The sequence below is a fragment of the Quercus suber genome, unplaced genomic scaffold (genome assembly GCF_002906115.3).
Source record: "Quercus suber isolate HL8 unplaced genomic scaffold, Cork oak 2.0 scaffold_1050, whole genome shotgun sequence".
NCBI lineage: Eukaryota > Viridiplantae > Streptophyta > Magnoliopsida > Fagales > Fagaceae > Quercus > Quercus suber.
In genome coordinates, this window is record NW_027070460.1 from 105,460 (window position 1) to 120,586 (window position 15,127).

A 15,127-nucleotide genomic window follows, 5' to 3' on the forward strand; every position below is an offset into this window, starting at 1 on the left:
GTTAGGGAGATTCTTAAAAAAAAAAAAAAAAAAAAAAAAAAAAAAGCAGCACAAGGACGAATTAAGGTCCTACCTTAAAGAGGTCGTGGACGCCAGAACGTTCAAATTCCTTCATTGACATGTTGTAACATTGGTTAACTTCGTTGTCAGTGACGATTCCTTTGAACGTCCTCCACGCATACCCCTCGTCCAGCACCAAGTTAGAGGGACGATCTGATTGCTCTGACGGATGAGGCTTCCGAGAGGTCTTAGCTGGAGGTGAAGTAGGATCAGTCTGAACAGGATGAATTATTTGGACGGGCTCCACATTGGTAGGAGACTCGTCCAGATTCACCGTCGGAGGAGTGAATTTGGGGACCTTGGGAAAAGAAGTCTGAGTGGTTTTTGGTTTTTTAGGACCTCGACAACTAGGAAGGTCGTCCAGGTCCACAGCACTTGAAATTTTCTTGGACTTCCTCTTCTCAGGCTGGACGGTAGTCTTCTAGACGACTGGAGGCACAGGAGCATCCTCGTCCCCACTAGTTATTGTTTTTTTCCTATTTTCTCTCATTGTAAGAGTTCCTACAATGAAGGAAATCAATTAAAAAAATAAAAAAAATAATGGAGATGGAAATAGAGTAGAGATGGACGATACTTACTTCTACGAGTAGTTTCTTCGTGGCCTAGATTCTCAGCAGTTGGTTCTGGACCAAGACTCCACGGAGCTAAATTGCTGAGAGTTACTAAATCGTGGAAAGTCCTTCTAGGGAAGGTACGTACTTGGTCAATTCGATCCAAGTAAGACCTGTCCAAATGTGGACGAGTAACAGCTGCACCAATAAAAGAAAGGTAGTTAGACGAATGAAAGTTAGAAAGTGTAAGGAATAAAATAAATAACATGAAAAGAAAACATACCCTCAGGACGAAGGCGACCTATGGGGCTGCAAAAAGGAGGGAAGGGGGCATTACTAACATCTGTTGGGTCCCCAGCCCAGTTTCTAGAAATGATAAAAAAACTCTTGTTTCCAGAGCCTATCAGACGAGCTACGACCCTTTATTAAGCTATAGTGAGAGCCTCTGGATGAGAACTGGTAAAAACTAGCTGACTGTTTTATTTCTGAAGGCTTATAACAGTAGAGGAACTCGTCCACTGTTATAGGACGTTCCCCTTCCAATGCCTCACGCCATAACACTTGCATGGCAACTATCGTCCTCCAACCATTGGGATTAAGTTGATTAGGACCAATACCTAACCTATGAAGAAGACCTCTACAAAATGAATTTAGGGGAAACCTAAGACCAGCTAAGAGATAAGACGAGTATACTCCCAAACCAGAAGAAGGTGAATAACACCACTCTCCTTCCCTGGGCAGATGAGGTTCAAACTCGATAGGAATTTGGTATCTATCTACTAATGTTTTTAACTTAGGGGCGTCTAAAGTGGATGCTACCTCAGGTGCACAGCTATATATGATGTTTTCCTCTTCCTCCTTCTCGTCTTGAGAAGGGCTGGGTGGCGCTCTGGACAAGCTAGCCCCAGCTCTAGAGGCCATCCTACGTTGCATTTCTTGAAATTCTTCTAAGGAAATGCCAGGAACCTCGGACGAATACTGCTCGTCCGAGGAACTACTACTAAAACTAGTGCTACCCTCACCACTCTCATAACTTCCAGACGAGACGTCCTAATACTCATCTATTTCTTTCTCTATACTATTAGACGAAGACATAACTAAAGTAAAGATCAAGACGAAAACCTAAAAGGAAGAGGAAGTACCTGAGAACTAGGACGAATGCTAGACGAGAATCTTGGACGAGATAGTAGAAGGAAGTTTATGAGAAAGGTGGAGGGCAATAGAGAGAATGTGCCTATTTATAGGGCCCAAGAGTGGGGTCAGCGAAGCGACACCATCCACTAAGAAAATGACACATGGCAATCGCGTGGGGAAATGTAATCGATTTAATCGCTCAACGAATTAAACCATGAAACGTGGCTATATAAAGGGGATAAAATCCCTATAATATCCCTGGACAACGCCCTGGACAAGGGGGCAACTGATGGGATAACAAAAAATTACATCTATGGTTCGTCCAGATGGGTCGCCCATAATGAACGGTTAGCCAAACGACCAGGCCATCTCCTACTCGTCCAGACCTCTCGTCCTTGGGGAGTTGAACAGTTGATTAAACTTCAGGGAATCAAGTCGAAAGAAACGTCCATGTGTAAGGCTCATGGACGACCACACAACGGTGCGACAAAGAGTCGTCCATGTGCAGAGCGCATGGACGACTACGCAACACTTAGCAAATTTTGGAGCGGTTAATCAACCCATGTTCATCGCTGCCAATCCCTCCCACGTATGTAACTTCCAATGGCGGTTATGATTTCTATAGCCGTTGAGGAGGTTATGTCCGGATTCCAAGATTTTGGGGGAAGTTAATGAACTAGTAACCGCCCCAGAATACCCTATATAAGGACCAGTCTTAACCATGCAAAGGTACCAATTTCCTGAGATTTTACATTCGATAAAGTTGGAACTCTATTAGAAGGGACGATTCTAACTTTGTCATCGGAGGGTATTTGGCCGGTTCACCCCGGTCACCCTTTGACTGTTTTCTCTCTTTATGTTTTATGTGTTTAGTGAGTCTTGAGTGTGTTTGAAGTTTGGTTCTAGTCCAAGACAAGACCGAGGATTCAAGCCCAAGAAGAATTGAAGTTTCTTGAATTTTGATACCAACTTAGGTCTATCAAAAGTCACTAATCTCTAGAAGAGTCTATGAATTTAGAGCTGTTTTGGGTAATGTCATAGTAATTTTTACTTAGAAATGGTTGTTCCATTGGTTTTCCCTACATTATCATATTGCATGTTCATGTGTTTCAACTATTTTTTATTTTATGAAGTATTATGCACGATTACATTGACCAAGCCTTGAACATTTATAGTTGGACTAATTAATATGCTCGGCTTATTAATTGGTTAATTAGCACAACTAGGGCCTAAATCCCCTAACATGAACAATTCTATTTCAATATTGCGGGGGAAAGGAACATCTACACGAAGTGGATGGCATAGCAAGGGCATTCTGCACCTTCTTCTTCACTGAAAAGTGGTACTTCTCCATCTAGTGGAGGTTGAATAGTTATATATACTTGAAAATAGGGAAAAAAATTTGCCTCAAGCGATTAATTAAGTGTAAAATTTTGGCCTTTTTAAAGTTTAGACGCATTTAACTATTTTCTTCTCCACCCATCCTTCTACGATTATTAATTTTTTATTTTGAAGGTGACATTTTTATTTTTCGTTTAATTCCTACTTTCGAGAGTGACTTTGATAATGATACCCTTTTTTTCACCTTCATGTCATTTTTATTGTATATGATCTGTAGGGGCCTTTTTTGCTATGTTGGGCCGGGTTGGTCTTTTGTGAATGTAGGCCCAAGTGTTCTGGGTTGCAGGAGTCGAGACCGGGCCAACTGGAATTCAACTTGGCTGGTTTGTGCGCGAACTAATGTCTCATCTGCCAGAAGAGTACTTACCGCAGACTGAGCTGTTTCAGAGAAAAGCTTGCGACAGGCAGATACAATAGACAAAACAAAATCATATGTTCTGGAATGACCAGATAGTTCTTTTAACAAAAAATGACCAAACTACAATAACATTCAACAACCTTTGACAAATGAACAATAAGGGCAAATAGTAATGAAGATTTAATCCACAGTTTATGTAAATAAATTTAGTTTTTGCCCGCAGGAGTAAGGCCAAAGAGAAAGGACGCCCCTTCTCAACGCGATTAACCTCCGAGGAAAGGAAAACGGGATTCCTGCCGTGGAAGTTAATAGGTTTGAGAGAGGCGGGCCTGAATGGGGACTTCTCAAAATAGCTGTAGAAGAGAGCAGTGATTCGAGAGGGAGAGAAGGGAAGGGGCCTATCGGTGCATGCCACTCTCACTCACTCCGTTTTTTCTCTCTTTCGCTCTTTCTTTCCTAGTCCTTTTTTAGTGATTTTCTACTTTCATGGTTTTTAGTGTTATCTTCCTCTGTTTTTCTAAACAAGTTACAGAGTATTCATTTTTTAAGTTGCACAGTATTGCTCTCCTGACTTTCTAGCCGTTTTTTCACATGGCAGAGGCGCCCTTTTATAGAGCCTGCCGAGGTCGATTCTTTACTATTCTACCCTCTAACCGTTTTTCGTCTGGTCTTGGCGCACTTGCAGACCCTTACTGCTGTCTGCGAGCCTCTCTACCACAGACTTAGACAACGATTTGTCTGTTAGTGTGCCGCGGCACCTTGTCCTGCCGCGGTGAAGTTTCTTTCTCCTATCCATCATGGCATGCACCCATTGGTCCCCACTCAGCCTTGCCTCTTTTGGGTGATATGCCATCCCAGCAGGACGTACTCCCCAAAAGAGTTTGAGTAGGGACCTCAAAACAGATCTTCCCCTCTCCCCACCTCCAAACCATGCCCTCTTACCTCTGACCCATGACCCCACCATGCCCTGTATTGGCTGGGTACAGGCTGGTGGTGTCTGGGCCTTACGCGTGGTTTACGTCTGAAGGTTGCCTGCTGTTCATGCATCTGCCGTGGGCTGGAGACATTGCCTGCGTTTGCCTGCTGTCCGCTTCTGGCTTCCCGCGAGTTGCTGCTCTGATTTCTTATCCCCATAAGGCCTGGGCTTTGCCGTGTGCTGGGCCTTGTGTTCCTTTTCAACCCAATTCTTTTCCCACCGTGTTGTTTGGCCTTTCCTGCCGTGGCAATTTGTTCCTTCTAGGCCTCTTTTCAGGCCTGCCGTTCCTTTCTTTCCCCTAGTGGCTTAATATGGCCACTGGTGTCCTTGCTCGTGGGGCTCCAGCGTCCTTCTCTTTTTACTTGGGCTTATCCAGCCCTCTTACTTCTTTTAGACTCCTTTGGTCCATTTACTAATTTTGTATCCCATGGGCATTTACTAACTCAATTGGGCTTCCTTGGCCCAATTTCCTCGTTCTCATCCTTGGAGTTCATGTGCTTGCCATTATCCCATGCTTTCTTTGTTTACATTGCTTTGGGCCTGCTGTGGCCCATTCTTACTTTTTCATAACATACGTTGCCCATGGGTGTCTTTTCTTACTTTCCGGGCCCATCGGGCCTGCTTGCTTTCTCAAGACCCATTTATTTATGTTATGGGCCCGTGTCCTACCTTTCCTGCTGCTTGGGCCTAACAATCTTATTTCATACTTGCCACCTTTATTGCATGTTTTGCTGGGTTGGGTTTGTCTTTACAGAAATGACCCTCAACATTTAGCCCCCTGAACATATGGAGCGTTCTTCCGGTTCATATGTGAATGAAGGACCCTTTTGTCTTTTCCCACTTTTTCTTTTCCTTCGCGGGCTTTTTGAAACCACAAACTCCTTCTTGCAGAGATATATACATATATATTTTTCTCTCTTGCCGTGAACAGTGATAACTCTTCGGATTTCCCAAAATGGTAGTTGCTTTAAAACATAACTGCTGCCTCATTAATTTCGTTCTTTTCTCAATGGCCAACCCGTCGCCTCTCTTCACGCCGGCCTTAATAACTCAGGTATTTAAGAGAAGAATCCCTTCCCAACGCAGACATAAACTCCTTTTATTTCAAAATATTTTCCTTTCCTCATCATCATCTTCTTCTCGAACACCCCTCTCTCCCTTGCTCTATTCAAATCCTTATACCATGGCGCCGGTGAAAACTCCGGCTTCTTCCCGCCGTAAAGGGAAAAGTGTCGCCGCGGATCCTCCGGTGGAACCAGAAGTAGAAGAGGAGGATGTGCGCTCCGATTCGGACCATTCTGAAGAGGAGGAACTGCGGCGCGACCCAAACAGCGAGTGCGCCCCTCTTATTGACCCTTGGTACCGCCCTAGCCCTCACTTTCCTCAGGCTCCTAGTGATTATGTACCGCCGTCGCCGGGCCGTGTGTGGCTCGTTCTTTGCCGGCGAAACCCCGACGTTTCTTGGGCTCCGGTGTTCTTCCTCCATCTCTGATTTGGTCATCCGTCAAGGCGTCGCCCTTCCTGTGCCTATTCATTTTGAGTTTGGGTCTGGCACCGCCTTGGGTTGGAAAGAGTGGGTTGACAGTGAGTTATCGGATATGCAGTTCATGGGTTTGCTTCAGCGGGCCGGTGTTCTAAAGGCCATCGTTCTTTCCCGAAGCCTTTCCAACTTCTGAGACCTCTACAATCTTCGCAATTTAGTTCACCAATGGTGTTCCACCACTCATACATTTTTCTTCTCTTGCGGCGAAGTTACGGTTACTCTCGAGGACGTAGCCAATCAGCTTCTTTTGCCTATTCTCGGGGATGCTGATCCTGCCGCTATTGAGCTTTCCCCAGAAGAAAAAGATATTGAAGCGGAGTTGAAGAAGAGGATGACTGGAAACGCTAAGCTGTCTTATTGGGTTAGTTCTTCTTCTAAGTTTTTTGCTGTTGCTCGTCGTGCTACCTTTATTGCTTTTTGGCTTTGTAAGTTTGTCTTTGGGTCCCATTTCCATTACGCCATAAAGCCGTTGTATTTTCGTTTGGCCATTAAAATATCTGTTGGGGTGAGTCTGTCGCTAGCCCCCATGTTCCTAGGGCATTTATATATGCAACTAGATATCCTGCGGAGTGATGAGAGTCAGGCCGATTCCTGCCACATAGTTGCTTCCTCTGTACACAGCACTATTCTGCAGCAGTTGTTGTTTGAGCGTTGTGCTCAATATTTGGCGAAGTGTAGGCCCATCAGATTTGCTAAAGAGAAGTACCAATCTTGTCCGCGGGCCATTACTGACTTTTGCGGCAGGTTTGAGCTCGATTTTCCTTTGGCTTTTCGTTGGTCTGGTTTGAAGCCCATCGATTATCCTGTCGTTGAGTCCTTTGATGAGGGTGTTGGTTTTTCCTGGAGAGCTTATAGACAGTTGCGTCCTGGCTATACTTGTGCTGATTCGGTAATGGCTCTGTTTGTTGACACCATTGGTACTACTACCCTGCTGACTGGCTTCGATGAGACGGGCATCACATATTTGGCTGCCACTAATCCTGGATGGCTACCCTATCTGGCAGATGAGGGTGTCAGGTTCGTTCATTACCCTGCCAACCGAGTGAGGAGACAGTTTGGCCTGGACCAGGATATCCCTGATGACCTCTCCTTCCTCGCAGAGTCTCCTACTTCGACTAGGCCCTTTCTTGCGATACACTACTTTCGATTTTTGGAGGGAGCGTTTTAGTGCAGTCACAGTTGCTGGTTCTTCGAGAGAAGGTCTTTGCACCGCTGCTATGCACCTCTATTGGCAGCTTGTTATGAACTCGTTTGATGCAGAGTTGGCTGGTAGTCGTGGTTTCTCTCTTATACCTCATGAGGGACTCAGTATGGTTATCTCCCCCAATCCTAGGTTACTCCTTCCTTCTAAGTTCGTGTTGGCCTATGCCAGGAAACAGAACCGATCTGCTATCTTTGAGTGGGACGAAGAGAAGAGTGGATGGTATTGGCACACCGGTGATTACCCTTCAGGTTGGGAAAAGAAGGTTAAAGTGGTCAACATTCCTGCGCCGGCCAAGAAAACTCCTGCCAAACTTAAATCTGTAAGCAAGTCCAAGTCTGCCGCTCTTCAGCCTCCTGTGAGTGCTACTCCTGCCAGCAGAACACGAGGCAGCAAAAGGAAGACGACTCCCCATCCTGTATCTGCTGCTCAGCGAAGAGTAAGTTCCTAAAAACCTTTTCTTGCTTTGTCTTCTAAGTACATGTATAGGTATACACTTTCTTCTTCTTTTCTAACCTACTCTGAATCTGCCTGACTTTTCCTTGACTCCTTTTCTCATTCCTTTCGCTTTTTGCAGTCTAAGCAGAAGGAGGACACGTCAACCGCCCATCCCCTTGTGCTTAAGGAACCCGAATCGGAGGTACATCTCTTTTTGCTCCTGCATGTGTTCATTCGCCCAAAAAAATAACCCGATCTTTACACCATTTCTTTTGTTTTGTCCTTTAGGATGAGCCTGAGCCTCTTTCCTTTTATAACCCTACTGTCGAGGAGCTTTCTGCCCCTATGGGCATTCCTGCAGAGGGTACTTTTGGTGGGGTCGAATTTGCAGCACCTGCTCCTTCTGTAGCCGCTACCTCTCCTACTGAACCAGTACCCATGGATGAGGGTACTCATATTAGGGAGGTTAGTGAGGCCATTCCTTCTCCTGCCATGACATCTTCTGTTCAAAGGGGAACCACCCCTCCTGCTGTTGCTAAGGTCGAGGCTACCCCTGCTACATCTCTCATTATTTCTACTGGTGACCCTTTCGCTGCTCTCTCTCAAGCAGTGCAGGGCGCTTCTTCCTTGGTAGTTACTCCCTCTTCTATACCCGTTTCTGCCACACGTGGGTCTCGTGCTGAATTGTCGTCTGAGGGGTCTGAGGAGGTCTTTGAGGATCCTGAGGATGAGCCTGTTTTGGGTAGGAGGATTTCTGAATCTGAGGAAGAGGATATTGTTTTGCCCGAGGCAATGGGTATGCGCTTTCTTTCTTCACTTTCTTCTTCTTTCTCTGTTAAGTTTCATGCCTTTCCTCTTTTTTATTCGCTTGTCTATTCCTTTGTTTGCAGAGACTTTTGAAGGGCTAGGCATTGCACCAAGTGTAAGTGTGCCTGCTGTAGCCATTCTTGCCGTACCCACAGTACCCATTCCTGTTGTGCTTTCTGCATCGGTTTCTGCTATATTTACAGCAGCGGTGTCTGCCACTCCTTCAGTGCCTGCTTCAGTTCTTCCTGCAGCCCCCAGTGTTGCCAGTTCTGGTAAGCTTTTCTTTCCCTTGTCTATTCTTGTTTGCTCTCCTTGGGTTTGTTTCCTTCTTGTTTTCTCTCTCAGTTTCTCATCTCATGCCTTGTGTTTCCCTTGGCAGGACCCCTTCCTATAGCCCCACCTCTGTTTGAAGCGGGCAGCAGTTCTGCTACCCTTCCAGATCCTGCGAGCGAGGCTGTTGCCTTTTTTACTCGTTTTGACCAGCCTGAAGTCAATGACCTTGATCCTGCGGCTTTCTGGGGCTTCGGACCTCCTTACGTGGACTTTCATGGCTTTAGAGTCCTTGAGGACTGTGTTGCTCATTTAGAGATGATCTATAACAATCGCGATGACTTCATGCAGGGCTTTCGACTCGGCCGATCTGTTAGAGAGCATTTTCTGAAGATGTTGGGGAGTGTTTTGAATGACGTAGAGCATAACTTCATTGACACTGTTTCTACCGAGAGGATCCTGCAGTGGAGGGCTACGGTGCAGGAGCTTATCAGCGTAGGTTTTGCTGTGGACTTTATCTTGGATTACCTTCGGGAGATTGCCCGTGTTGTTTTTATGAGGAGAGTCCGACCTACTGTTGATGCTATTGACTCGCGTCTCGAGATCCTGAGAAAGGAGGTGGCAGAGTTGGAAGGCCATCGTGAGCGTCTTCTTTCCAGTATTGGTGGGTCCGATCGTTTTGGAGATCAGTCTCTTATTTCTGGTTTCCGCTGATGCAGTTTTTTTTTTTTTTTTCTTGTGTTGTCGTTCTCTTTTCCTTATGACTCTATTTAGTATGTTACGTGTTGTTGTAGTGCCTATTTGGCTGGTTTGTCATAACTTGGGTTTGTAACTTAACTTTGTGGTGCTTTACTTTATGTTTTGCTATGACATATGATAATAATACTTGGTGTTTTTCGCTACATCTTGCCTAAAGCAAGTTACAATTTCATGTTGTGACACAGTCACTTGGAAAAAATGACAAGGAAAAAAAAGAAAGAAACATAAAGGTTTTGTCTTTCTTCTAAACAGAACAAAGAAGGAGAAAAAAGAAAAAAGAAAAAAAAAGACAATCACATAAGTTTTTTTTCTCCTCAGGCATGATATTGCTTCAACCACTTTCCGTTGATGGGATCCATTAAGTCTTTGCCATCCATTTGAGCCAGATGGTAGTACCCGCTTGGGTGTGCTTCCCTTACCACAAGGGGTCCTTCCCACTTTGGTGCAAATTTGGACGGTCTTGCCAAGCCTCTTTTAACATAGTCTGCCACTTTTAGGACCAGTTGTCCTTCTGCGAACACTCTTTCTCTAGTCATCCTACCGTAAGCTTCAGTCATCTTTTGCCTGTATCTACGGTTGCGTTCCTGGGCCTGTTCTCTTTTTTCGTCAAGTCCCTCTAGGTCTTCACACCTTTCTGCCGCGAAGACTCCTTCTTCTCTTCCTTTCTCTTGCATCTTTATGACCCTTAGGGATGGGGTCATTATCTCCGCTGGGCTTACCACTTCGGTCCCGTAGACCAAGGAAAAAGGTGAAAAACCTGTGGCTGACTTAGGCGAATTTCTGTAAGCCCAAAGGGCGTCTGGCAGGTGTATCGCCCATCCTCCCGTATACTCCTGACTCATCTTACTTATAATTTTTATAAGGGTTTTGTTTGTTGCCTCCGCTTGCCCATTCCCTTGAGGATAGTAAGGTGTTGATCGGTGATGCTTAACTTGGTAGAACTCTAACATCTTCCTTACTTCACTGTTGACAAAGGGTGTGCCATTGTCACTGATGATTCTGTGGGGTACCCCGAACCTCACAATTATGTTTTCTTTAATAAAGTTTGCCACCGCTCCTCCGGTGGCTTTGCGAAGTGGTACTGCCTCTGCCCATTTAGTAAAATACTCCGTAGCCCCCAATATCTATATATGTCCTCGTGACGGTGGGTTAACTGGTCCTACTAAATTAAGCCCCCAAGTGTGGAAGGGCCATGGGGTTACCATGCTGTGCAAATTCTGCGGATGGGTGTGAATTAAGTTGGCTTGCACTTGGCAACTGTGGCACTTCTTTACAAATTCTGCCGTATCCCTCTTCATGGTAGGCCAGTAGTAGCCCATTTGCAGTAGGCACCTGTAAAGCCTTTTCTTCCCATGGTGCTCCCCGCATTCTCCCGAGTGCACTTCTTTCACCATTTTTTCTACTTCTTCAGGACCCAGGCACCTTAAGGGGTCCCCATCATACCTTTTCTTAAAGAGGACCATATCGTGCATGAAGTAGCGTGTTGCCAACCTCTTGAGTTTATATTTCTCACTGTGCTTCTGTGGCAAGATGCCTTCTGTCAAGTACTGGATAAATGGGCTTCTCCAGTCTCCGCAGGTGAACACAACATAACTTTCTTCTTTGTCTGTCGCGAGTTGGCAGGCCCCACACTAAGTTTGGGCTTGATCCGCATCTTTGCCCATGTTTGGCCAATAAAAGCCTGCCCTTTGGAGTCTGCGGTAAAGGCTGACCTCTCTGCAGGATCTGCAAGTCTTGTCGTGTACTTCTTTCAACTTTCTCTGGGCCTCCTCTGGTCTCACACATCTGGTCAAGACCCCACCTGGCATCCTGCGGTACAATTCCCCTTTTACTAGCGCGTAGTCTTTTATTACTTTCAGTCCTGCGGCATCATCCTCATTCATCAAGGCTTTCTTTATGGGAATCCGCCAGTCTTCGTTGCACTGTTCCTCTTGGAATTTTTCCCTCAACGTATCAATTATAGATTCCCTCCTTTTGCTGACCTCTACCCTGGTAGCATTTCCTTCGAACCTTATCTAAGAGCCTAGCGCGGCTAATGCGTCCGCAAATTGATTTTCATTCCTAGGAGCATGCTCTATTTCAAAGGTTGAGAATTTTTCCTCCATTTTCTGGGCCATTGCTCTGTATGGGGCTAGGCTAGGTTCTTTCACGGAGAAACTCCCGTTGGCCTGGCAGACCACCAAATTTGAGTCGCCTAATACCTTCAAGTGCTTGACTCCCATTTCGAGAGCCGTGGCCAGTCCGGTTAGGTAGGCCTCATATTCTGCGGTGTTGTTTGAACAGGGGAATTCTAGTTTGAAAGTTAATGCCACTGTCTTTTCTTCTTCGTGGTACAAAACTACCCCCACCCTTCCAGATTGGGCGGTAGAAGACCCATCAAATTTCATCACCCATTGCTCTCTGACTTCCTCTACCATGGCTACCTCCCCCGGAACCTCGTCATCTAGTGGGAAGTCCTCCTCGCTTGGAAATTGTGCCAATAAGTCCGCTATGGCCTGGCTTTTTACTGCCCTGGGTGTCCCTATCCTTAAATCATATTGTGACAATTATAGCAACCATTGGGATATCCTGCCAGAAAGGATCGGCTGCTGCAGCAGAGCTTTGATGGCATGGGACTTGGTCATCAGCCATACTTCGTAGGCCAAGAAATAATGGCGCAACCTCTGTGAAGCATATACTATGGCTAAACATGCCCCCTCTGCCCTCGGGTAACGAGTTTCTGCATCTTTCAAGGCACGGCTGATATAGTATATTGGCTGCTCATTGCCATCTCCGTCCTCTTGGGCGATTAATGCGCCAATGGCATACGAATTGTTAGCCAAGTAGAGCAACAGTAGTTTCTTGTGGATTGGGGCTTGCACCGTGGGGAGGTTCATCATGATCCATTGTAGTCTTTTGAAGGCTGTCTGCTGCAATTCCCCCCACTCGAATTCCTGCCCCTTTCTGAGCAGTTTGGTGAAAGCGGAGGTGATTGATGCCAACCGGGGGATAAATCTTCGGATGTACGAGACTTTCCCCAAGAAGCTCTTCAACTCCTTTACTGTTCTAGGAGGTTTCATGGTCGCAATGGCCGTGGCTTTGGCTGGATCCACATTTATTCCCCTGTTATGAACTAAGAAGCCTAGGAACTTCCCAGAGGACACTCCAAATGCGCATTTGAGAGGGTTTATCCTTAGTTTGAAGGCTCTGCACCTCTCAAATACTCTTCTTAATACTTGGAAGTGTTCTTCTCTTTTCCTTGACTTTACTACTATGTCGTCTGCATAATCCTCTAGCTCACGATGCATCATATCATGAAATATGGCCGTCATTGCCCTCTGATAAGTGGCACCCGCATTTTTTAACCCGAAAGGCATTACAGTGTAATAAAAGTTGCCCATGGGTGTTCTGAAAGCGGTTTTCTCTGCATCTTTTGGAGCCATTCTAATTTGGTTATACCCGCTGAAACCATCCATAAACGAAAACATGGCACTGCCTGCCGCAGAATCTATTAGCAAGTCCATGTTTGGCAAAGGAAATTCATCCTTTGGACAGGCCTTGTTGAGGTTTCTGAAATCTACACAACACCTTATCTGGCTGTTCTTCTTCTTCACGGGCACGATGTTGGACAGCCATCGAGGGTGTTGGATAGGTTTGATGAATCCTGCGACGAGCAATTTCTGCACTTCTTCGATTATTTGCCCTTCTATTTCCGTGTGGAATGTCCTGGCAGGCTGGGCTATTGGCTTGGCCTCTGGGTCTACATTCAACGTGTGTGCAACTAGCCCAGGGTCTAACCCTGGCATTTCACTATATTCCCATGCAAAGATGTCCCTGAATTCTTTCAGGAGCAACACCAGCTCTGTTTTTTCCTTCTCTGCCAGGTTTGCGCTAATTAAGATAGGTCTTGGTCCCTGTGAAACAGATCCCAAGTCAACCTCTTCCATTTCTTCTTCTGCCGTAACCTGTGCTTCTTTTTCCGTCGCAACTTTCTCATTCTCTTTTTCAATTCTTTCTTCTTCTGGCTTCTCTTGAGCCATGCAACACCCCGAATCCTCGTGCTGTCGTTCAAGGGTAGGGCCCTTTTGCATTTTACTCGTGAGCCCCGCGCCCCTTCATAACTTATACACAATCCTGCCGTCAGGACCTCGGATCCTGACGCAGTGAGGTGTATCCTCTGAGTCCGCGGTTAGTGCTTCCTTCCTCTTCCTTTTTCGGGCCAGCAACTCCCGTAGGTCGGGCTTGGGGTCGTCCTGGATGTCTCTCCATTTAGGCACGAAGGTGCCTCGTGGCCTTGTCACTGAATTTTCCCCAGATGGTGCCCATTGATCGTAGAACATGGTTTCTACTAGGTAAGCTTCTGCCTGCTCAAATGGTGAGTGATTCGTTGCTATGCGCACCATCCTGCCGTTCATTCGTCCTTTCACACATTGGTGATAGGTAGATGGAACTAATCTGTGTTTATGTAACCATGGTCGTCCCAAGAGCACGTGGTATGATACCTCCGTTTTTACCACGTGGAACCGAGCTAGAGAGGCTATGGGCCCCACTTTTAACCATAACTGGATATGGCCTGCGGTGTACTCTCCTCTTCCACCGAATCCTATCACTTCCATTGGACACCCTTGGATCTTCCTTTCTGAAATTCCTGCTGCCTGCAGAGTACTCAACGGAATGAGGTTCACTGAAGCACCTGTATCTACTAAGGCTCTTTTTATGGGGATTTGATTTATGGATGCCGCCAAGTACAAAGGTCTCTTGTGGTCTGGATACCCCACTTCCATATCTTCATCACTGAAGGTGATCTCGGTTGACTCTTGCAAGAGAGCCCTTTCATCTGATACTTCTGCCGACAGGCATTCTACTCCTGCACCAGAGGCGATGCTCACCAGGGTCTCTGTGGCTACCTTTTTTTCCTTTGTTGAGAGTCCCAGTTGATCAAACAAATTTCTGAACTTGGGACTCTGTTGTAGAGTGGTAATGGCCACCGCAGGCAAAGCCATATTTTCTTCTTCATCTTCTCCTGGGTCAGCACAAATTACTACTGCTGCTACACCCTTCTCTTTATGGTTCGGAAGTGGGTTTCTTTGGACTTCCTGTTGGGACAATTCTAGAGTTCCTTCCTTTATCCTGTGGTGCACCAGTCTGCGAAGTGCCTAACACTCTACGATGGCATGTTGGACATAGTTGTGTAATCGACAAAAGCGTGGGTCCCTCCTTTCTTCTTCAGTGGGCTCCCTAGTAACCTGGTTAGGTTTGAAAATGCCATCCGCTATCCACTTGTCCAGCAATACGTCTAGCTCCTTCGCGGTGCATGGTATTGGCGGGGGAGTATCGTATTCTTTCCCTTCAGTTTTCCTTCTCCGTTCACTGGTGGATACCGCCATGGCTTGCGGGGCACTTCTTTTGTCCGTGGTTGGCTTTACGGACTGGGCAGTTTTTCTTGCCTTTTGTAACAGCTGTGCGAACTGAGAGATTTCAAGGTTTTCAAGGACTGCCCTGTATTCCCTGATCATATTCGTCATGCACATCTCTACCAGCGTCCTTTCCTCACAGTGGTCATAGCAGTCGAGTGCTATGTCTCTAAATCTCTTGATGTACTCCATCAAGTCTTCACCATTTCTTTGTTTAGTCGCTTGCAACGTTGCAA